This window comes from Phaenicophaeus curvirostris, chromosome 2 (assembly GCF_032191515.1).
Source record: "Phaenicophaeus curvirostris isolate KB17595 chromosome 2, BPBGC_Pcur_1.0, whole genome shotgun sequence".
Lineage (NCBI taxonomy): Eukaryota > Metazoa > Chordata > Aves > Cuculiformes > Cuculidae > Phaenicophaeus > Phaenicophaeus curvirostris.
The window spans coordinates 26,725,572-26,752,003 of NC_091393.1; positions in this window are offsets into that span (position 1 = coordinate 26,725,572).

Sequence of the window (26,432 nt, forward strand, 5' to 3'; positions counted from 1 at the left end):
AAAGGAAGTCAAGCAACAGCATTTTCTTTTTAAAAGTAAAACTGCATTTGTGCCTAATGTTTTGACTGTTTGCTTCTTTTGCTTGTTTTTCCTTAATTTTTGCTCCCACGTTCCTTGTTCTTTGCTTTCTCAGCATCTCCTGGGATCAGCTGGTACAGCTATGTTGATTCTCTCCTGCCCTTCCCTGTGTTTTGTTCTCCCTGGCTGGTTACCTAAATCACTCTCCAAGCTTCATCGGCTACGTCAACTAGATCTCCATTGACTGTACAGGAACATTTAACAAATAGGGCATATTTTGGTACCTGCTTTAACCATGTATATTTAGTCTCACATTGACTTTCACAGAAAATATTTACAGAGTTCTTGATGTTAATAAGAAAACTGGAAGTGGTATGGTATTTTTTCATCCATAAACTTGGTCTGATCATGTCTACAGAGCAGATGTCAGCAAAACTCACCCTGCTATTGTCTACAACACAGTAGGCAAAGGTATAAGTGGGAGTTCAAGCCAGGTGCCAGACCCAAATACCAAACATTTACAATGAAAAGACATGAGACCATGAAGGAGTTCTGTATTCCTCACTCCAGGAACTCAGTTGTAATCTAGCAGCAAATTTGAAGTAGCAATTTTTGTGACTTCAGATGAATCTTAGTAAGAAAAGCGTTGTTAAGGTATAGGAAAGCAGTTGAGCAAAAGCCATACAAGACAAGAAAAAACGATACATGTGTAACTGTTGAGGCACTAATAATTAGCAGCTTAAGGCTATGACAAAAACTGTTTTGACACAAAAAAGTCTAAAACTCTAAGAAGAAAAAAAAGCAACAAAAAAGGAAGAGAAGCTGCAGACACTGCAGTTCTGCAATATCAAGACTTAGTCTCCTTCAGAGAGCAGCAGAAGGTGATCCTTCCCCTTCTGACTGACAGCTCTCTGGCCAGCAAATCCTCATCTAGTATCTAATCAGCATGAGGAGTACATTAACATTTAGCACAGTAGCTCATTAGCCATAAATATCTACTGTGTGTGTTGGCCAATACCTGATGCTTTGTTGTGTATATACTCTTGCACAGTATATACTTCTTTACTCCTGATAGAAAAGGTCCAAGCATAAGTAATCAGAAGGGAGGGGTTATAGCTGGAATTGCAATGCATGTTGCTTAAATGACAATTGATACGTAAACCAGATCTTTTATAGCTTCATCAGGCACGTCTTTATTACCAGTCCAATGACTATGTCAAAGTTTTACTTAACAAATCTGATTACATTAATTCCACAATGTGATAAATTCATGAGTGTAGCGTGGGGACTTAGTGAAAGGTCTCACATCTATGCTAATTAAAAAAACTTCAGTGATGCTGTTCTTAATGTTATGAGCTGAAAATTGGCAGTAGATAGTGTTCAGTTGCACAGGGAGGCGATTCAAGAAACTCTTAATCAAATAAAAATTTCAAATTTTTCCCTGAATGCTTGAAATCAGTATACAGCCCTAAAACCCTGCTGCTGTTTTGCCACTCTGGAGTGAATATGGTCAAATAGGGGTGAGAACACTTCCCAACAGAAACGTTTGACAGTTTATGTAATTCTCCATCTTCCACCTGTGATGGAATGACAAGTGAAATCCAGTGGGCAGCAAACTGCTGTACTGCCGACTGTGCTGGAAACTTTTGAAACCACGAAACAGATGTCACAGTGCAAGGCTAAGTACTTCTGTCATTTATGCCAAAATAAACAAATCTGGAGGCTAGGATCTAATCACAAATGATTGCAGCTCTTCACTCTTATGTGTTAAAGGAAAGTCCACATTAGCTGAAGGATGTAGATGTTACCCAACCTGAAATCTATCCCGGCATACTATGATAATGACCAGGTTATATAATTTCTGCCAGTATTGGGGAAATTTTTGCTGCAGTAGGTCTCTGCAAGCTTGAGGCCATAAGTGATCCTCAGAAAATCAGTGTTAAGGCATGATTTGTCTGACTTTTGAAGCCATGAAGATTCAAAGACGTGAGCCGAACAAAAGCAAGATCTGTGAGTGATCTTTGTCAGCCAGTGAAAGCCTTTAGCCCTGTGAAAGGGCTGTGACTTCTTGGAGAGAGTTTTGTGTTATTTAGCTATCCAGATTAACTTCCAGACTGTTCACTTCTTTCACAAGGGCATGGCAACAACAGTCTTTAAGTAAGTAAAGAGCAGTGCTAGAGTCTTTTGCTGTCACGCGTGGTCCTCAGTAAGGTCCCGTTGTTCCACTAGTATGACTGCTGTGAGCAAAACCCTTTCTTGCATTTAGACACGATGCTGTTCAGCCCCACATGCTTTAGTGTGGATGGTGGCGTGTTCAGCCTATGGAGAATCTGAACTGACCTAAATGTTGCAAAGTGAGCAGTCCCTGCTAGCACAGGGCTACATCAGGTACGGGCTTCAGACCTCATTATTGGCTGCTTTGTTTGTCCCATTGAACATCTCAGCCTACACGTCAGTATGAGGGAAGCAGCAGACCTCTCTCTGCCTCTCTTAACTGTGAGTACTGGCAATAACAGCATGGAAACAGGCTGCCCAGGGAGGTGGTTGAGTCACCTTCCCTGGAGGGGTTTAAGGGATGGGTGAGTGAGGTGCTGAGGGACATGGTTTAGTGTTTGGTAGGAATGGTTGGACTCGATGATCCGGTGGGTCTCTTCCAACCTGGTTATTTTATGAGTCCATGATTCTATGATTCTATGAAATCTGCAGACAAACTCTGCCAGTCTGGCAGCATCCTCTTTCACTACCTCTCTTGATGATGAAGCCATGCAGAGGAGAGCAAAAGCTGGTGTAGCTTTTGGGAGACTAAATAGCCTGTCTGGAATTAAAAGGGCATCTAACTTCAAACAAATGTTAATGTGCACTGTGTGCATGTCACCATTTCTCTTTATGGTTGTAATACTTCAGCAAATTAACACTTTTCACGTCAAGCCTTCAAGCCAGTTCTGTGTGTTATCTTTCTGCCTTTCATGGTGTTAAAATGTATAGCACAATATAATCCCGAGCAGCACTGAATCAGTGTTCTTCCAGGGTTGAGCGATGCTGGTCCAAGCATCCGATGCTTATCTCACAAAAATGATTGCTCAGAGCTATTTTCTTATTTTAAAATGTGTGAACAGCTGAGAGGTTGGGCCAATGAATTGTTAACCAGACACGCTAAAAGCAAATCTTCAGCTGTGTGCCATTTTTCTACAACATGGGGCATGGCAGCTAAAAAAAATGATCTGCTGTGCCAGTGATTATGAACTGATGCTGTCAAAGTCAATGAGCAAAGCTGACTGACATTGTGCAGCACGGAACACAGCAAAGGAAAGCAGGAGGCTGCCTCTTGTGCATGTTTCTCTTTTGTTGAAAGCACCAAATCATCCATAAAAGCAGAATCCTCGTATGATTAACTAGTGGAAGACTGGCAGTACCATTTTCTTTATTAACCATGTAGATACTTCAGTTCTGAAGGTTATGAAATTGAGCATCTTTTGTTTTCCTATGATAGGAAGACTGCTATCAAAAAACAGAATGAGGTGTGTTTCTTTTAATTCTGTGAAAACTGCACTTTATTGAATGGGGAGGTTGAAACCCTTTGGTCAAAAAACTTGAAATATTTCTGTTTCCCATGAGGATTTTTTCCAAAAAGATGAAATAGTCTCTGCTCTAGTCTTCAGACAGAAATGGAATCTATGGCAGTACTGCAGCATTTTTAAATCACATTTCTCAGGTGTTAACTTTTTTAATGTTACAGTTCAATATTCTACCCAAAAGTAATCTATGGAAAGTTGACATGTATTTGCATTTGTAGAAAAATATTTCCACAGAAGAGAAAAATATTTTTGGATCATTTCAAGACAATCTTTTCAGTAATCTTGGGATTTCCAGGCATGAGTCTTTCACAGGCAATTTCTGCTTTATGAAAAAATCGTTCTAAGTGCTTTAAGAAGACAAAGAAAATTAAGTTTCTTATCCAGCAATGCCCATTATTTCCTGGCTGGTGAACAACAATATTGATTAAGTAACCTTCATATGACATCATACTTTGCTTTTTCTTTCTTGGCCTTAATTTTAACTTTTTAATCTCCCGACGTAATGGAATGAATTTCTTGGGCAGCACATGGCTCGCAAGGCTTGGCTCATGTCTGTTCCAAGATGATAATCCTGAACAACAAACTTCTAGGAGCTGCTTAGTAGCTTAAATTAAAGCTGCAGTTTGTGTCTCAGTAATTTGAACACTGGCTGAGGAATCAAGAGTTCCTGACTGCCAATCTTGGCATGGTGTCCTCCAGCTCTCCTAAATCCCTTATCTCCTGTGTGAAAGGACAATATTAGAATAAATAGAAGTGCCAGATTTGGAGGAATAATAGGAAAAATATTTTTTTGCACATGTCTGTATAATACTTTGAATAAAAAAACACACCGTTTTTAAAGGGTAAATACTAACAATGTTTCAGCAGTCATTATGTTTATAGCACAGATAGCTCAATTTTGTTTCAGAAGAGACTCAAATGGTACCCCAGAGTAGCTATTATGGGCTTAGTCCCAGAGGAAGGAAGTTCCTGATCTTCTGTCTTAAATTTTGTCAATTTGAGCTTTTGTGAATTTGCATTGAGTATAACAGCATATAACAGGGAATAACTGACAGTGTAAAATCTTGGGTTCTCTCAGACTTTGATTTTGTTTAAATAAATGTATAGTACTGAAATGGGGGGGAACATGTAGAATAAATCAAAATCTTAGCAAAAAAGGTGCCTTTTGGAGCAGGATTTGATAGCTCTTAATTTCCAGCCCAGTGACACATTAAAACCAGTTATGTGAATTATGATTTGGAGATGATAATACTTATAAACTTCAAAAATCTCAATAAAAAGGAAAGGGGGAAGGCTGCCTGAGCAAGCAAATGCTGAATTATTCATCTAGTCTTCACCTGGGATAGAAAGAAAGGATTGTCAGCACATGCCAGATTTGTGACCCAGGTTAAAAAACAAACAAAAATTTGAGGGAGAATTCTGATACATAATCTAATGAAAGTTTTGTGGTGTTTCTGTTTTGACAATGAGAATTTAAGATAAGGTAGGGTGATCAATTCAGTACTAAGTATTGTTGTTTACATGAAGAAAATGATAAATACGGCAAATTCTGACATGCTTGAAGGTTTTTGCTTTGGTTTGTGGTTTTTGTTTTTGTAAAATCAGTTAGGATTTCATAATATTCTCATACCATTGCCTCTGTTCTCCAGGGGAAAAGAATTAAGGAGGAGAAATGTTGTAAATATCAAACCAGAAATTTATAACATTTTTGCATACATTTTACTTGAGAGAAGAAAATGGATGATATCTACAAGAAAGTGAAGAAAAGCTCTCATATGCATTACAATCATAATGTCAGGCAGACAGTGCTTGCTAGAAATTATTCTGGAAGTTTGCAGTAATATGAGGAGTTATAGGTGAGATGTAATGTCTCCACAGGCTTTATAGGAGATGTAACGCCTCCATTGCCAACTGCAGCCCTTATTTATAACTTGGTGGAATTACAAACTTGCAGTTCTTTCTCACAAATGGTCATGCACTCGTTGCAAATAGTTTATACAGATGTAGCCTGGTATAGCCCATAAATTAGATGATTGATTCTAAACCTCATGGGAATTATTTTGGAGTAGTTTCCAAGTACCAAGAGAGAAGGAACCAAACTGCATATATTAAATATTAAAGTAGATGTTGATAAATTTATGCTTGGGGTTAGGTGATGAATGGATCTGGAAACTGCATTCTATGACCTAGGGAAACTCCTCTCCTCTTCCAGACTATGTTGTGGTTAAGTCTTTATTCTATGTCTAAAACATTGTCTACTTGTAGCCAGTTTTAAATCCTTCAAGAAAACATAAGCATTTAGAAAAAATGATGTAATTTAATATGACCTGGCTTCAAGTGTCTAAGAGTTAGAGAGGAATATCTAGTTCCTGTTTTGCAAAGATCTCTCAAAGGTTGTTTCTAATTTCTATGAAAGCTACTTACAGAAGAAGCCCGAAATTAGATGACGAACATGTATTTGCCTTGTTTTGGTACATCAAACATAAGACATTGCTTGAAAAAAATGTATAGATCGCGCTAATTAGGTACAAAAAGTGCATTACTTAAGGTCTGTTTGAGGAGTTTTTAAACTTAAAATCAATAAAATTGACTTTGCAGTCATACTGACGTTGGAGCATTTTTCCCCTTTTGCTTTATCAGTTTGCAATTAGATGTAGTCAGCTGCCCTATAATTGGAAGGGCAAATATATATAAGAAATGTGTGAATTCAAACCTGGTGATAGATTCTACTAACATTTTCTTTGTTTTTTCTGCAGCCTCTGCTTCAAAAGTATAAATTGTCTCGTCGTGCTAGGCTTTCAAAGTTAAAGACTTTACATAAAGACCTGCATCTTTGAATTCAGCAAGATGATCAGATTTAGAGTCATCTAAATATCCAGAGGTCAGGTTGTCACAGCTTAAGTAGTAGCTAGTTATACTTTCGAGAACCTTTTCCCTTTCTAGGGCTTCCATGACCTTTGCGATAAGTGCTGGGTGCGCTTATATGTACAGCAATGTAATAATTACTGCAATTAATGCTGTTGTCAGTATAGCAAAAGTTCATTTTCTTGATGAATGAATAAGTGCAGCTTCTGCTCATAGGCTTGTTATTATAAAAAGTTATTTTGCCTTGACCACAATATTTCCCTTTTCCCCTCTGACTGCTTGCCCTGTTATTTACATATTTTTTATATCTGTATACTTATGTTCTCTTCTCTTGTTGCCGCTGTAAGAAAATTGAGGCTAGTCTTGAAACAGGTAAAATCTTCTTGAAACTGTAAAAGGGATTTGACTATGAAACGGCCATTAGTCATATGTCTAAACCTATTGTTTGGAAATGTTCATCTTTATTAATTCATCTTGTTTATTTGCTAAATAAAAGTTGTCTCCACAATCTAATAACAGTTCTTCAGGTCTCCAGTAAGATGTGAAAATTTAGAAATCATGGCAGCCTCTCTAAGTTTAGGGCAGAACATGTTCATTGCTAGAAATGCATCTAAAAACCTACAGATGCTTCATTAAAATTTTGATGGGCAAACATATTGTTAAATTGTAAGTGGCTTAGCATTTCCCAAGTTTTACTGTCTCTTACAGTAGCAAACATTTCCAAAATTTGTTTTTTTCATGTAAGAATGTGTAGGTTTCCATAAAATGTAGGTAGCAATTTTAGAAATTATTTACAGCAATACAATCCCTCCAAAGTTCACCTCATGTTATTTTTTTCATGTCCTTTTAAAACATTTCTGATAAATTTCAGAGCCAAGTGTGAAATATCAAGTCCAAAAATAATAATAAATTCATTATATCTGATCGAGTTCCTTGGTTTAGATTAAGAAAAAAAAAATTACAGTAATTTATAAAAAGCCTTAGAATTTTGATGGGCCAGTGCATTTTCTGTTCAAACAGTGTAATCAACATCAATAATAAAAGCTGAAATTGTCAGCTTTTTAAAAACATGAAATACTCTATTGATGTTCAAAACATTTTTAGCATAAAAATTAAACTAGGTTCTGCTTTTACTAGCTGCTTGCCCAGCCCTGACTTATGTCATCGAGTTGCATATCATTTGTTTATCCTAAATAGCTCAAATCTGTATCTGCGGGGAAATGTTGCAAAGTTTATTGGTACTCAAGCACCCTACATGACTGCCGTGTACCCTAGCAACACAGCTTTTTGCATGCCCCGTGTACTGAAGGTTAATATTAGATATGTCATTACCTGACTGCTATTATTTGGAATAGGTAGGCATACTTGTGAAATGGAATGACTAAAATACCATTCATCTGCATAATAACTGATTTTCACAGTCTGTTCTTCAAAATTAATCCAAAATTACCGGCAGTGATTATTTATGCATGAACATTGGAGACAAACCGCATTGTGCAGCTGACGATTTAGTTGGCATACACAGTAAATCAGATGTATTTGACAATACGTGTAAGATTATTTTGGAAACTAATTACAAATTAACAAATCATAAATATGGATGTGCTGCACACTACTGTGAAGAATGTCTTTGTTTACACTGGGGCTAAGAAGATCCCCAGGCCATAGAGAATTCTTCAGATTTCTGACCATGTACTGACTTCAGTGAAAAGTTTGGCTCTTCCAAATTAAATTCTTCAATTAAAAAAAAAAAACAAAACCATATTCTCTGCAAGTACCTTTTCCATTTTGGTTGAATGCTGTTATTCTCTTATCTCCAAGGACCATTTGGATCTTCCATAAGTGTATGGGAAGAATTTCTGCCTTTTTGTTGTATATCTCCCTGTCCTCCACAGCAGAACATTCTTATCAGGTTATCAGTTTCCAAGTGTGCAATGCTCAATAATTGAGAGATTAGTTACATTTTGTCAAACATCTGCACATGATGAGTGCTAGAATTTCATCGAATCACAGAATCACCAGGTTGGAAGAGACCCACCAGACCATCAAGTCCAACCATTCCTATCAAACACTAAACCATGTCCCTCAGCCCCTAGTCCACCCGTGCCTTAAACACCTCCAGGGAAGGTGACTCAATCCCCTCCCTGGGCAGCCTGTTATTATGGAGCCTACAGCCAGCAGCACATTTTTATCTGGTCAGAGTGGATTTTATCTTTGCTAATCCATCTTTGCCATCCACAGATCTGGTGGAGACAGCACTAGACACCAAGATTGAGAAATACTCCTTTTCCAGTGGCTGTTCAAAGATAAAGGTAATCACACTCCCCTAAAGAACAAGGAAGTTGAGGAGCCTCAAATGAGGCAGAAGCTTAGGATATGCTCAATCTTTAGATCAAGAGGAAGGATGTATTTTATTAATCTGAAATAAAATAGGTGAAATTTGGCTGATCTTAAAAGTAATGAAGAAAGATGGAAACTCATAAAATATAATAATTTAAGTACCATTTGTGTGACTGAAGGGGGAAAAAGGCTTTGAAGAATATGTTGACCAGTTTAAGAGAGGCAATTGAATCAAAAGCCATGTGATACAATGAGTATATAATGATACAAGAAGGATGCTGAGACTCTGGAGCATGTCCAGAGAAGAGCCACAAAGCTGGTGAGGGGGCTGAAGAACTAATCTTATGAGCAGTGGCTGAGGGAGCTGGGTTGTTCAGCCTGGAGAAGAGGAGGCTGAAGGGAGACTTCATTGCTCTCTACAACTACCTGAAAGAAGGTTGTGGAGAGGAGGGTGCTGGGCTTTTCTCCCAAGTGGCAGGGGACCAGACAAGAGGGAATGGCCTCAGGCTCTGCCAGGGGAGATTGAGACTGGATATCAGGAAAAAAAAATTCATGGAAAAGGTCATTTGGCACTAGAACAGGCTGCCCAGGGAGGTGGTTGATTCATCTTCCCTGGAGGTGTTTAAAAGACAGGGAGACGAGGTGCTCAGGGACATGGTGTAGTGATTGATAGGAATGGTTGGACTTGATGATCCAAGAGGTCTTTTCCAACCTGATGATCCTATGATTCTGTGATCTCTAAAAATGACCTTATCATGCCTAGAAGAATACAAAGGTTGAAAAATGGGTCTAAGGAATATATATCTGATTCTTGGGAACACATGTTACTGCACTGTAAGGAATTCTACTCAAAATGGAACCCTGAATCGCTTCTTCCAGAAGAACAAAATTCATTACTTCAGGCCAAAACATTTGAGAGCTACGATCTTTCTAACACCAATTCACCCAGTGCTAGAAAAAATTTTCACTAGCAGTAAAAGCTACAGGAAGAAACTTCTAAACAACAATCTGAAAGAGTGTGTTGTTCAAGGCAGTGATGGTGCTAGAATGCTTTGGTCTGGCACAGATTTTGATATTATGTTTTTGATCACAGAAATACGGAGACAGCCCAATCTTACACATCGGTGTGTGTTCTCGTGCCTTCAATGTTAAACAACTTTCAAGTAATAAAAAAGTTTTGCTGATTTTCAAGGTTTTAAATAAAATTCTATAATTTTAGAAACAATACATTAAAGAGGAAATAAAATATTTTAAAAAACTGAAGTTAGTCTTCCAACATATTTATCTCCTCCAGTACACCTGACCTGTATCCACAGCGACAAATACTGACTAGAGGAGCAAGTAAGCTGCAATGCACACAGTAAATAGAATCATAGAATAGTTTGGGTTGGAAGGGTCCTTAAAGATCCCCTAATTCCTACCCTCCTGCCATGGGCAGGGACACCTCCCACTGGATCAGGTGCCCAAGCCCCATCCAACCTGGCCTTGAACACCTCCAGGGATTGGGAATGCACAGCTTCCCTGGAAAACCTGTTCCAGTGTCTCACTACCCTCATGGTGAAGAAATTCCTCCCTATGTCTAAGTCTAAATCTGCCCCTCTCTAGTTTATAGTCAAATAGACTGCTGGAAATTCCTCTCAGGCTAAAGGTATTTTCCTCTGTCTCTTCTCCAAGACACACTCACCCAGGGTTCTTACCCAGGTTCTGTACGAATGGAGCATCATCAGTCCCACTTCATGCCTTGCTGGTATTTCAGAATTCTTCGGAATCAGGCAGCAAATGCATTTTTATAAACACTAAAATATTTTAAGTTCCTATATATTATAAATCACAAGGAGATGTATAAAGATGTCTATCACATTTAAAAGTTCTTAGGCAGATTGTTAAGCCTCTGGTGGTGAGTTCTTAGTAAAACTCATGCACGTTGCTGGGTGAACATTAGATATAAGAGTACGGCTCTTATTCAGATATAAGCAGCTTAGACAAACTCTGTAGTCCCAGAAATTGTAAGTTTAGTATGGACTTCAGATGTTATTCAACTGGTGTGTCTTAATACTGTAAATATTCTTTTTTAATGCAGTCAGATAAAAAAAAAAATCTAGTTTTATTAAATATGACTTTAATATATAGTTCAGTCTCTAGAATGTGATATCTCAGTTAAACAGAGACTTATGCAATATATTTCTATACCATTAGAAGAAAAAGTCAGTAATGATGAAGAGACTGTTCCAATGGTGAATAAAACATACATATTTTAATCGGTATATGGAAAAATATGTGAAACTATTTAATTTACATGGATGATATTTTTAGTTCTAAGTTCAATTTTTGCAAGATCAATTACATAGAATCTGAACATAGTTAACAAAGGGCCTGACAGTTGTTATTCATGAGTTTCAGTCAATTTTAGAAACTTTTTTTTAATACTAATTTTGGCACACAGTATCTGTTGTATTTATGTGGCAAAATAACTTTCTTAAATAATTCCATACCACATCTCTCTTCTAGCTCTTTTAATCAGCGGTGATTCAGAGTGAATAACTGAGTGCCTTATCAAAAGTTCTTATTTATTAGAACTTATTCTTTTCCAAGTGCTGGGATCAAATATTAATTCTTTTGGAGACTGAGAATCCACTCAGTGCATTTAAAACCATAGGAAGCTTTTGATTTTTAGACAGCTGGAGATCAAACACGGTTTAAAGATAACAGAACTAAATATATTAAAATTTTGAATGCGAATTTAAAATCATCGAATGTTTTCCTGAAATATACTTTTGGGGTTTTTTTTTCTTCCCCAATGGGTATTGATAGGTTTATTTAATAGAAATGCTACCCTGCTTTTCCTCTTTTCATTGCTTCAGCCTTGAAACTTTTTATGCAACATAATACACCGTATTTCTTTAATTGCCAAGATTTTAATTGCATCAAGCTTGTTTCTGCCAAGAATGATTCAGCTGAAGTTTATTTCTTGGTAACTGGATGAGATTCATTTTGTCTGTCTCAGTCAGGATGAATAGTTGAGAATTTAAGTCTCTTCAGTTACTGAACAGATATGGCAAGAGGCATGTCCTGACTGTATTTGTTCTCAGCCTAAAATTAATATTTAAGATAGGTGGGTAAATTGTTTTGTGAGGCTGTTTATCTCTTTACATGAGCAATAGGAGGAGTCTAACTGACAAACTGAGGATGGACACCTCAGTGGTATGCTTCATGTAGAATATTCCCCAACATTTTAGAATAAATGTATATTTTCGTTATTCCCTAAGTATTTCCTTAGACGTTGCATTTTTTCATCTGGACAGAATTTCTGAAGGAATAAATAACACTGTCCTACCACTTTTTTTTGCTTTCAATAACTTCAGGTAATTTTTTAACTTTGGGTTTTTTTCTGTTTCTTAAGAAAATATGAAGATAACATCTCAGTAATCAATTTCTTCCTTAATTTTTTGAGTTTTAATTGTGGGTGAGAAAGTTCTCTCCACATGGAATGTTCAGGGGGAAAAAATGAAATTCCTCAAAGCAAAGAAGGATGTGAGAAAGAAATTATTCTTCAGGGACACTCTTCATCAGCCATGTATAAAGAGGCAGTGCTGCTCTCGTAAGAAAGTCTTAGTGTCACCATCCACAAAAGAAAACGTTGATGAAAGGACTAAGAATGACTTTTATGGTGCTGACAATTAATTATGTATGATATGAATGTGGGAGGAGGATCACATGAAAGGGCATCAGTATTGTCACATAGAGGCCATCAGCTACTCCACAGAACAAATCCAGAAAAATTGTACTGAAGTACTTTCTCAGCCACATCTTTGAACCTAATAACCTATGACTAAAGTATAAGTTGTGACACTTCCATGACATGTTAATTAGACCATAATCTATTAGCTGTTACATTCATGCTATCAGAAACAGTAAAAAAAGGGCAGCTGAAAGTTTTTAAAGCACAGTTTTATGCAATATAACATGGTGAGAAAAAGGATGACTTTGATCCTAATAAGCATAAAAATTAATTCTATTAAGAGAGAATGAAGGATTCTCAGCAACAATATGAAATCATTAGACTTTTATTCTGAATACAATTACTCCTAAGGGCGACTAGAAGCGTATCTGGCTTGAGTGAATTCTAAATCAACTTTAATAAATAACCAGTAAACTCTAAGTGTAATGGTAATTTCTTCTATTCCTCTTTAATAGTTGTGCACATGGAAGTGCAGACACTTCACAGTTAAAATATATACCTCTTCAAATTATTGCCTCATTTTATCACTATTAGTGAGCCCCAGTAAACAATTGATGTATCCAGACATGTAGAACATAGGACCTCAATTTCTACTCTGGCATTCTTGAAAGATTTGATGGAGGATGCTGAGCTAGACTTAGGACTTTAGCCCTTAAGGAACTATTGGACCAGACTTATTGCTGTTTTTCAAATTCTCAGATAATTTGATAACATCCAGAATAAAACTTCTAAAATCAATCACTCATTCATTGGTGTGGTTGTGCTGCAGACTTTGAGTGTATTTGTGCTTTTATTGGGGATATTTGAATGATAATGAAATAATATTCCCCTCAGACTGTATTTAAAACTTGGTAATTAAATTGTATAAAGTAATCATGTTCAACTCGGTGAAAACACTCCACTGAAGTTCACAAATATTCGGCCATCCAATAATATATTAATCTGAAAAATGTAATTATACATGGAAGTTGAAATAATTTTCCTAAACAAATAGAACCATCTGCTGTTGGTGCTTTGTCCTTACCAGTTTTGTAAACTGGGGAACCTCTGATTAGCTTTCTTAGGAGGATTATAATTGGTGTGCCCTTATGATCATGCTAAATAGACTAACAAAATGAAATAATACATCTTTGGCACATTTTTGATAATACATACTAATGTAAAGCCTCAAAAATTCATTAGTTTAAGGCAATGTTCAATTCAATGGCATTTACCTTCTGTATCTACAGGTTTATCAACTCCTTTACCCACATTTACTACAAAATGAACCACATATTTTCCATGGATTTTTTTCTTTATAGAATAAACTAAATCTTTTCCTCATTTTCTAATGTCAGTTGGGAGGGAGAAAATTGCAGAAAGTACTAAAATTCAAAATCATTCAGTACCATGGGGAACAATCAGTCATCCTTCCCTGTCACAGCCTGCACTCTGAACAGCAAGCACTGAAATAATCTGCATCAGTAACTATTAAACTGGTTCCTCAGTGTGCTAGAGGCAGAGGAAAATGTGGGGGAAAAAAGTAGAGGGAAAATCAAGAAAGGAGCACCCTTTTCTAGTAGTAATCCATGAAACAAACTTCTAGGCCATCTCTTCGAAATAATATTGTGAGGTTTCAAAGGCAATAGGCTACTTCTGGACACGATTTAATTAAATTAATATCTTCACTGGCAAACAAAAAGTTGAATTGATAAAACCAGATGCCAACTACTTTCATTTTGATTCAGAAAGATATTAGACTGAAGTAAAAATTGACTCAGTTTCCTGAATTTCTAAGAAAGTATGATTTGCACCTCAAAAAACAGAGCTAATGATAATGTAATTCAAGGTATGTAGTCCTTTTATTTCTTTTCAGCCTTATGTAACTTCAGCTGTGACACAGCTTTTTATTTAGCATGGTACAATATTGCCAGATGGCATGCTTAGAATCTGTCATTGATAATGATAAGGATGAAGATGAAGTAAGCATCGAAATCAGTGATTTAGAAGGCATGACGTACCTGGAGTGCTTTGAAGTCTTGCTGGTACCACCCTGTTCACTACAGTTTTATTGTCTGAAAAAAGGAGAGATGTTCATGTGCAGAGCAGCCCTGCAGAGAAGGACTTGGGGTGCTGATTGATGAGAAGCTCGATATGAGCCAGCAATGTGCGCTTGCAGCCCAGAAGGCCAACTGTATCCTGGGCTGCATCAAAAGCAGCGTGGCCAGCAGGGCGAGGGAGGGGAACCTGCCCCTCTATTCCTCTCTTGTGATACCTCAGCTGGAGTATTGTGTCTGGTTCTAGAATCCTTGACATAAAAGGAGATGGGGCTGTTGGAATGGGTCCAGAGGAGGCTACGAAGATGATGAGAGGGCTGGAGCACCTCCCATACGAGGACAGGCTGAGAGAGTTGGGGTTGTTCAACCTGAAGAAGAGAAGGCTCCAGGGAGACCTTACAGTGACCTTCCAGTACCTGAAGGGGCTACAAGAAAGCTGGAGAAGGACTGTTTACAAAGGCTTGTGGTGACAGGACGAGGGACAATGGGGATAAACTGGAGAGGGGCAGATTTAGACTAGACATGAGGAGGAATTTCTTCATGATGAGGGTGGTGAGGCCTTGGCCCAGGTTTCCCAGGGAAGCTGTGGCTGCCCCATCCCTGGAGGTGTTCAAGGCCAGCTTGGATGGGACCTTGAGCACCCTGGTCCAGTGGGAGGTGTCCCTACCCGTGGCAGGGGGGTTGGAACTGGAGGGGTTCTAAGGTGCCTTCCAACCCAAACTGTTCTATGATTCTGTTCTATGATTCTGTTCTATGATTCTATGTGGCTACCTCAGGGAGGCAGAGGATAGTCTAGTATAAGATATATTAAACAGATCACATGGTTGAGACAGGAATGTTAAAATCATTTGAGTAAAGCTCATTTAATGCTGCATACAATAATATCGTCCACAAAATATTGCTCAACAAATATGAAACTGCTAATACGAGATTTTTTGATATTACTGTCAAATTTAAAATGAGTTTCAGACCAAAAGGAGATATTCCTTCAGCTGAAGTTTTAAATGTCATGAGTGGTGTAACTAGCTCTGCTTTGTGTCATCCAGAACTGACAGTAATACCATAACTGCTGGTGTGGCACATGTATTTGACATCATTAATGATTGCCTGGAGCTATGGAGTTGAATAGTGAGCTCGAAGGAAGTGATTTAACAGGGAGGGTACTGCTTTGATTTAGACATCAGGCCAAATACTTTGAATAGGATTCCTGTCTTTTGCTGTCCCCACTAGAGGTGAATATTTCAGAGATAATTCCTAAAAATGGAAATTTAAGGAACTAAATTGGAGGGAAAAGTCCAAGCTTTTGCCTTTGTTAAACTTAAAGCAATTCACGTTGCCTGAAGCAAATTTCTAGTATATTGCAGGGGTTTGTATCTGAGCTGATTGTCTATACTTCCTTTATTGTTAACACCTGTAAAGTGGAGCTTCTGTGGTGACATTAATCTTATTCTCGCGTAGACTTCTTAAATAAGCCACTCATTACCATGGGAGAGTCATCTGATTTTTTCAAATATCTACACTTAACAGATGAAGTGAATAGCTGTCAGGGGTAATGCAAGAAAAATGTATCAATATAACAACTCCCTTTAATTTATCTTAATTTCTTTCAAAATCTCGATTCTTATTGGCACAATTAAATACAAACATGAGCAAAGATTTCTGTGTTCTGTGGGAACATTATTGGCAAGACTGTGACAATGAACTCCCTTCACTAATTCTGTGGAATTCCTTACGGTCTTGAAGTCACTCTTTAAAGAGTGCAAACATCAACTTAACAAATGAGAAATTAATGGAATTACAGATATGTGAAAGAACTTTTCCCCATTATTTCTTATTGATTATAGTTGTCATAACTCGACTGCCGTGTTGGTAAATGTTTAGTCTATCAAGGGCAGACCTGAGTCAGGAGAATATCCAGATTCCTCCTCAGCTTCCCTTCTTTCCTCCAACCATTTAAACCATTAGAAAGAGTTATACATGCACTATCACACCAATATTCGCAAAACAATATTTGAAAATAAGAGATAAAGTACCCATGGAGCTCACATCAGCAAAGAATTAAGTCAATCAAGCACTGGGATTAATAATCATGGAATATACATACATATGTTTTATTAAGCATCTAGATATTCACTAAAACTTGCTGTAAGAGACCTAATTGTTCTAACATCATTCAAATATCACCGAGAAAAGTTTTTTCAAATCTTAATAGCAACCAATACAATGATAATAGAGATGACACAACTGCAATTGAGAAGACTGGCAGTTTCCTACAGTCAGGTGTCACTAGCCAGGAGGGTGTCACTGTGCTAGCGACATCCTCAGTCATTCCTATCCTAAAATTATCTTTTATAAGATTGCTTTTCCTGAGTGCAGTTACTAAAAACTACAATCAAAAAAACAATTTTCTGAAATGAGTACCACAAACTACAAGCAAAATGACACCTTTTGGCATCTCACTGGGCAGAGATTGTTTTCACAGGTTTCAGCGAAGTGCACGTGGGTTTATGCCTGAGCTGCAGCCCACCATCCTGTCTAAGAGAAATAAGACAATGGGATCAGTCACTACTAGTCACTACACTAGTCACTACAGTCACTACACTAGCCAAAAGTTCGTTCAAAGAAAGCAATGTTAAATTTCCCAGTGCTGTAGAAGACAAAAATCCAGTAAAATCCCTTGCAGTAGGAGATAAGATAAATGCAGGCATTATCGCAAGCTTCTGCTGACTCACACATCTGAATTTCATTTTCATTAACACAACTATTCGTTATTTACATCTGTTTTGTACTTATTATTCAGGAATGGTCACTGGAAGAATTGGGGTTGTTCAGCCTGGAGAAGAGAAAGCTCCGAAGAGACCTTATAGAGACCTTCCAGTACCTTAAGGGGCTACAAGAAAACTGCAGAGGGACTGTTCACAAAGGCTTGGAGTGATAGGATGAGCGGGAATGGCTAGAAAATGGAGAGGGGCAGATTTAGACTAGACATGAGGAGGAATTTCTTCATGATGAGGGTGGTGAGGCCCTGGCTCAGGTTTCCCAGGGAAGCTGTGGCTGCCCCATCCCTGGAGGTGTTCAAGGCCAGGTTGGATGGGGCTTGGGCAGCCTGATCCAGTGGGAGGTGTCCCTGCCCATGGCAGGGGTGGAACTGGATGGACTTTATGGTCCTTTCCAACCCAAACTATCCTATGATTCTTATTCTGTGATTCTGTGATTTATTTCTTGAAAATTTTGTGGTGAAGGATAGACAAACAGGCAAATGTTAGAGAATACAAAACAGATTTATGTACATCCAATATTAAACTTTTATTATTAGTGCTTTGGATGACATAAATGCCTTTGTAGGCAGCACACTGGAAGAATAGGTCTATGAGTGATAATTAATGAGGAATGAGTCTCACAGAGAAGAGCTGGAAGTTGTACCATGCAGATGAATTATGTGTAAGAGGACAGGGGAAGAATGACTATGGAGAAAACTGACAAGTGAACTATGTGGTTGAATACTGGGAGTGGGAGTGCATAAGAAAAGCAAGAGGGAGGATGATGTAGGAAGAACAAAATTATTCATAACGTTGAAGATAGATACATTTTTATGTAAAGATATTAAAAGACCAGGAGGTGTTCTGAGACTGTAGTAATGATGCCACATAAAGTCACACCATGTGTAGACAGAGAACTTCACAATTTTTTTCATGATTGTTAGGGGAAAAAAGACCCTGCTCTAAATAAAACTCACTTAAGATGCTGTACCACAAAAGAAGTTTTCATTTTGTGATTTTTCTTGATCCCAAAACACAGCATGGGTGAGACTTCATCAGTTTTGGCTCCTTTCTACTATGCACAGTTGTGTGACACTGCCACAGCAGTTTTAGCTTCCCCAGCCCAGTGCCATTCCTGTTGAGAGCTGCCAACTGCCTAACAAGTTGTAAGCACTCACACGAGCACTAAGCCACCAAATCCAAACTCCTCCTGAGTCCTAGAAGAAGCAAGTTTTAGGCCCCTCATTACAAGAAGTTAATACACATCTGCAAGATAAATGAAAATGAATCAGTAAATTCAGAATGACTGAATGACAGTCTGATAACTGTTACAGTTGTTTTTATAAATCATAGAATCGCGGAATCATTTAGGTTTGAAAAACCCTTTAAGATCATCGAGTCCAACAAAAAGATGCTGTAAATTGTTTGTAAATAAGTCAAGCTTCCTTCTAATTAGGAAAAGTAACCCACTGATGTTTGTGACAAGTACTTTCAGTTGGAAAAAGAGACTGAAGAACCATCTTCTGATGACTGCTGATGGGTTTAGTTTAACTGCAAGAGGGAAGGGCGAGGGAATACATGAAATAATGCAGAAGGAGGCTGCATGCAATAATCATAATAAACTTAGCATAGAATTGTGTGCAGTTTGTAGGTTTAATATCGTGTTTGGTAGCAGGAAAAAAGGAATTAAACGGTTCACCATTTGCTGAAACACTATAGTAGTGCAGAGCTCTGCATCCATCCTTGCAGAGCGAGGTACCAGCACAGGACAGAGAATTCTGATATGTATGAATGTGTTTGACAAACATGAGTGAGTTGTGTTTGAAATATGTTTTGACTATCCATGGAAGTTTGCCAGTTTTAAATATCATAAACAAAGCATTCTTCTCCTGCAATAAACCACATGTTTACTTAAAAAAAGTCCTTGTAGACAATCTTACAAATTGCATTCTAAAATATGATAGTCTGTCTAAAAAAGAGCATTGAAACCCTTGCTTTTTGTTTTAACAGTGTCCCTAGAGAAATTTAAACAACCATAGCAAATATTTCTCTTATCTTTTTCATTTTAGATTGTGCCTTTAAAGAAAAATCCCTGTCTAGCTACTCATTTGCAGAGACAGTTTCTTTCAGTGTAGTGCCCTGTAATTAATGGGTTTAAAACTAATCAGCGACATAAAAGACTTTAATGGCAAGTTAAATAGAAAGTAGAATGAAAGAAAGGTACAATAATCATCCTTAAATGGGTTTATATTCATTTCAAGAGAGAGCTTTAATAGACGGATTAGCTTAATTGATAAAGGTGTGATCATTTTTGTACTTTTTGCATCTAATTTAAGGAGATGAGTCTTGGAAACTTACCTGTTAATCAACTCTGTTAGGCATTTGTGATTAATCTTACTTGTCTGTCTCTAAGGGCTACATTTAGAAAGTGGGTTTCTGATCTTCATTTAAACCATTGTAGCGGTGTGTTAGCTGAAGCGCTCTAATGGCTCATGCTTGAGGGCTTGTGACACCAAGTGACAAATGGGAACCATGCAATGCAGTGAAGCAAAGATGAGAGTCGCTGCCAACTTTGTGACAACATGTGATTATGAATACACTGCCCTTGCTTATAGATCCTGAAATAATTTCAGTAACATCTGGCAGTGAAGTGGGCTGGATTTATCAATTTATTCTGTTGGAGAAATTTGCTGAATTCAGTGGCATACACAGCTATTAAGATTTATTTTAAGCATTTTTAAAAATCAATTTTCTCTTAATAATTTTGGCTATGGTTCACTGATTTATATTGGTTTTTTCAGTTCTTTGCAGCCATGCTGACACTTAAACTCTTTCAAGTTGAATAGCACTTATTCTTGTGAGTAGCTCAATAATTTGCATTTGAGTTTATTGCTAGTAAATCTTTGTTATTCAGTGCATGGAGTTATTTATTTTGGGCCGGCTTTGCACCTACATTGTACATAAAATACTGTGATATCTTGCAAGACTAAAAGTCAGTCTGTTTGGCCCTGAATACATGGTTTCACAGTTCTACTAATGAATGGACTTACTGGCTACAATGTTAAACGCAAATGATCTTCCATCTTTATATAAATTGGATTCACAAAGCACTATCAGGAACAGCAGCTTGGCAGAAGATCATGCTTGCTAAAATTACGCTAACATAATAATTACTGGAAGAAAAGAATGTGATGTTCGTTTAAGTAATGTGGATACTTTTGAGTATCTTACACTTTACATATTCTCAGGGAAAAGGTAAGGGATAGATTGTTACAGTTTTTATTCCTGAAAAATAACCTGCCATCAGTGACTTTGGTTCAATATCTGAAGTGACAATCAAAAGACAAAATACTGTAAATAAGAAGTCCAACTAGTTCTGGCTCAAGGAATCTGTCTTATACTTGATATGACCTCAGAGACACTCTCCAGCCTGCCCATGTTGGCAATTCATCTCCACTCCAGTCTGTCCCTTCAGTAATTATCACTGCATACAAATGTAATCATGTAGGAGAAGAGGCTTTTTCTCCAAGGAATTTTAATAAGGATACCATAGGTGGCATATGGAAATTATAATTCTTTTTCTAGAAACTAAGCAGGACATCAGGCTTGATGCAACCTCAGCATAATATGCTCAGCTGTGTCTTTCTTCCGTATCATGTGGTAAAGGAACATATATTGCAGTCAACTCTTTCCCCTTTCTTCCTCTGGTTAATTTGTGTCAACATGGGAATATGAGATAGTATTCATACAGCAAAGGGCAGTTAGCAATACAAATTCCCCAGGCAAAATATTAAGGACCGAACACCTCGTTTTTTTCCCTTTAGTTTTCTGAAAATAAGTTACAGTGATGTTATGGGCAATGTTGTAATGAGTGCTTGTACAATCAGATTTTTATCTGTTAGATGGCATTTGGCCCTTTCCTGTGAAAAGGCTCATCAGTCCCACCATGCATCCTTAGAACAGCACATGCAGCATCAGTGACCTGAGCCACAGGGTAAGAATAGTTCAAATGAAGCTCCTTTACTCTAGTACGTACTCCTTTCTCCCTCCATTTTCATAGCAAAGTGACCCATCTCTCTGATATGAATGACGTATCTCACCATCTGCTCCTTTGATGCCTGGCGTTGTGCCCTAATGTTATGTGGCTTTCGGAGGGATTTCTAGGAGAGCAGGAAGGCTGTATGTTTGGTATGGTCCCTTGTCCATAGAAACACAGAATGGTTTGGATTGGAAGGGATGTTAAAGATCACCTGGTTCCAACCCTACTGCAATGGGCAGGGACACCTCTTACTAGATCAGGTTGCTCAAAGCCTCATCCAGCCTGGCCTTGAACACCTCCAGGGATGGGGCAGCCACAACTCTCCAGGCAAACTGGGCCAGGGCTTTACCACCGTTGCAGTAAACCATTTCTTCCTAATATCTAATGTAAATCTCCTCTCTTCCAGCTAAAAGCCATTACCTCTCATCCTATCCTTGTTCTCCCTGACAAAGTGTCCCTCCCCAGCTTTCCTGTAGCCCCCTTTAAGTACTGGAAAGCTGCTCTAAGGTCTCCCTGGAGTCTTCTCTTCTCTAGGCTAAAGAAGCCCCACTCTATGAGCCTGTCATCATATGTGAAGTGCTCTCGCCCTTGGATCATCTTTGTGGCCTCCTCTTGACTCACTCGAGCAAATCCATGTTCTTCCTGTGCTGAGGACCCCAGAACAGGATGCAACACTTGAGGTGGGGTCTCATGAGGACAGACTAGTTAGGCAGAACTAACATTAAACAACAGCAGTCCCAGTACCAACCCCAGCAGAACATCACTCAACACCAGTCTCCAGTTGGACACTGAGTTGATGTCCACAAGTCTTTGTGTGTGACCAGCCAGCCAATTCCTTATCACCATGTGGTCCATCCATCAAATCCATGCCTCTCCAGTTACAGACAAGAATATCCTGTAGGACAGTGTCAAATGTTTTGCACAAGTCCGGGTAGATGATACTCTTCCCTTATCCACCAATGCTGTAACCCTGTTGCAGCTGTCAGAAATCACCACCTTATTTTCCATGTACCTCAGTAGAGTTTCCAGGAGGACATACCACATGATCTTGCTGGGCACAGTGGCGAGACTGACCGGTCTGCAGTTCCCCAGGTCTTCTTTTTTTCCTTTTTTAAAAATGAGAGTTATGTTTCCCCTTTTCCAGTCAATGGGAACTTCACCAGACTGCCACAACTTCTTAAATATAATGGGTAGTTGCTTAGCAACTTAATCTGCCTGTCCCCTTACAGCCCATGGATGCAACTCATCATGTCCCATGGACTCATGCACGTTGAGGTTCCTTAGATGGTTGAGCATGTTCTCCACTGTGTCAGGAGACAGCTGTCAGTTCAAGCAAAAGCAGAGCTCCAGATCTTCCCAAGTATGAAAAAGCTATGAAGACTCAACAGTTGCTTTTAGGTTTGGGTCTTGGCGTGGTTTAGTTTAGTAGGGACACTGTAAAGTTGTCCTGTTACAAGTAAACACATCTGAATAGTCGCTTACAACTCACTGAATAAGTGAGCAGCCCCTAATATTGCATTTTTAGGGTCTTTTCATCTGTTTCGAACTGGTCTATAATTGTTATGCATATGTAATTTCATCGAAATATGTGAGACATAGGAGTTCAGTACACAACCCTCACAATAAATTCAGGAAAATCATCCAGCCAGGATTCTTACTTTTTCTTAAGAGTGATACCATTGACGTGAGGTATCAAATTCTTTACCTGAAACATCGATATACCTAGGCTGAGTCATGGGTAATACCTCCTTACAAGATATTTGTACTTACAAAAATAAAACCCAACTTTTCTGTAAAATTCAGGTTCTATTCCAGATGGTGACAGGTTTTCAGTACAGTAGAATTTCATAATCATCTCCTTATGCTGCCTGGGTAATAGAGCTATTACCCTGATTTGACATGTGTCAAAATATCCCTATAGTCTCTGTCGTGCTGGTTAATACACCTCAGATGACAAACTGCTTTAGGTCTTCAACAGTATGAGTGAAGAATATTACGTGAGCATCATGTCAGCTCCTAGTGCTGTAAAGGTTAAGATATAACATTTTTTATAGACTTACATTGCATCATCACAGTTAAAATCTAGTGCTACTTAAACTTGTTTAATAATAATGATAACAACAGTGACCTGTATGTTCTTAAGGTTTTAAAATCTGAAACCTTTTAAAATATTTTATAGTCAATATTTTTAGGAGCCATTTTCCCTAAGATCAAAATTTGTCCATCCACTATGCAGGGTTCTGCATTTTACTTGCAAACTTAGCAAGAAACTCATTAATTTAGTGAAAGAAAAGAACAATATTAACTGAATAAATTATTTTATTTCTGAATATCAAAGAATTTCTTTTTCCGAATGTGTTAGGTTTGAGATAAAAAAAATTAATAAAAGTCAGTCGTTGACTCTACACCATAAAATAAATTATAATGTGGCTGATTGGCCTCAGCAAATCCTAGATAAGGACACAGTATTGATGTAAGGAGACAGTATTTTCTTGCAAATGGAATACAAAGAAGTATCCCTTTCCATGAATGCAACAAAAAATCAGTGTTTTCACAAATTGATGAAAGAGCTCCCTCCTCTTTTTGTTTTTTCCTCATGGGGTTTTTGTGAAAGTAGCTTTTTGGATTGCTGAAAACAAGAACAAACAAGACTTTTATCAGTAAAAATATCTTGTCCTATATATTCAATTTTATCTTTCAATATCTCTTCGTTGTGGGTTTCAGAACTGATTTAACTTTCCAGAACTCATTGAATATGATAGATTAGGACAATGCTATTATGGCCTAACAGCTGGACTCTTTGCATGAAACAATTATTGTCAGTGAGGAAAGATGTGAGCAATTGGTTAGGAGCCTAATGGAGGCAGAAGGGAACATTTTTAACCCAGAGGTAATAATAGAGGGATATGATTTAATTATTTCTAAATTGAGTAAAGCCAATAAATCTTCTAAATCTAAACTAGACTTAATTAAAAATGAACTACCAAGCAAAAAGAAAATATTTCAATTCTGAGGTTTTGATTCAAAGTTTTTCCAGAGAGAACATACTTCATATTAAATGAATAGCATAAGTATTCAGAATTCTTTATCTTTCAAATCCATGCCATATTCCCCTGTTAAGAAGCAAATTTTTGTGTAGTCTCCTGACATAAAGAGAGAAATTCTATCCTGCCTTTTAGCCCCATAAGAAATATGACCAAAATAATGAAAGAATTGGAGCATTTCAATATAGGACTTAATCACGCAGTCAGAATTTTTGCACACACATCCTCATGACCAACTTATCACATTTCTGTGAGTGGATTTATACATCTAATACTACAAAAGTTTAACACTTTCTTGATACCAAAGTAAAAAAATAACCAAGGAATTTAAACAATAAGCAATGGGTTCTTATTCCTAATGCAGGCTGCTTCTTCAAGAAAATGATTTGCAGGAAATACTCAAGATAATATTCCAAGAAAAATATTCCAAGACAACAATAAAAATACTTCTGTCCCTCACATCCTTAATATCAAAAAGTTCATTAAGTGATAGCATTTAAAAGATTGTTATATTTACAGCAGATCAGAAAACTTTGTGAGGAAAAGAAAGTTATTTGGAAAAGTTTTCCTCCTCAATTTTTTGGTGTTGAACACTGAAGCGTTCTTATTTTATTTAGATGGAACAGTTCTGTTGGTCGTTTTGGTTTTTGGTTTTTGGGTTTTTTTGGTTTGGATTGGTTTATATTTTAATATAAATATATGAGATCAAATCAAGATACAACCAAATTATTTGGTGCCATACCAAGTTAAACCTTCTACTTAGTACTTTTTGTTCCTTAGTAACATACATTATTTTTTTTATGAATCAGTCAGAAACAAGACAAGCACCAGGAAAGTCCTTTGGTTTTCTATGGGTCAGATTTCATAGTATTGTAGAATCATAGAATTGTTTGGGTTGGAAGTTAAAAAGTCCAGCAAAACCCAAGTTTCAAGCCATTTCAATACCATTTGAGAAAGAACTGGTTATTCTATGATTCTATGAACTCATAACTAATGTCTTATAGCAAATTTACTACCTAAGTAGTCAAAGTGTTTTTCTTTATACAAAAAAGCTATGTCCATATTGTTCCACAAACCTTCACTAAACCAACCTGAGACAAGCCAAGACCTTCTGGTCAGAGCTTATTAATTCTGTAGTTTGGGGGAGATGACAGCAGCAATATATGTCTATTTATATTTATCCTTATTTAACTGAAGTAGTAAATAATGTTCTTACATTTGAAGTAATTCAGAATGACAAATATGCGGGCCACGATTCTCCTCGTATACTTGCATGTGTCAATCAAAAGTAGGTCTATTTAAATAAATGGAGTTACACCCTTGCAAACTCCCTGTAATTGCAAGAAGATAACATTTCCAGGGTTGCGATGGTAGAAAGATGTTATGTGAAAATGACACAATTAATTTTCTCCTCTTCTCCCTGGCGTAGCTTAGGGAAAGCTGGTGACAGCTCAGAGGTGAGAAAAGTTGTGACAAGGGACAAGGGGAGAGAGGAGGAACGGCTGACGACCATCAGTTGGCGACTCTGCTGTCAGCCAGCAATATTTGCTACTATAAATAGCAGATTCAGGGGAGCTTGATTTGAAAGCCACGTAGGGAAGAAAGAAATAAAGCACATTGTTTGTATAACCTAATTAGGAGGGGAGAAGTTTTTAGGATTTTTGTGACAGTCCTGACAGGTAGGGAGCCTCTTGGCCAAAAGGGATAGCTGGCAGAAGCCAAACACTTCTCTGAGTAGACAACGGTTATTCCCAGACAAATAGAGTTATCCGCAGAGGTACACAGGTTGTTTTAAAGCATTTTAATAATACTATTTGAAAATAATTCCCAATTTCCTGGAGAAATGGCATCATGTCTTCTTCTGGCTTCCCTTGCAGCGGCTGCAGCTGCAGTCAGGGCAGCAGTAGTGTTAGACGTAGAGCAGAGGAAAGGCTCCATCCCTGTATATAATTTTGTATTTTAAACACAGGAATTCTGGGTTTTGGGGAAATGTAGGGATGTATCCACTTCCTGGGTG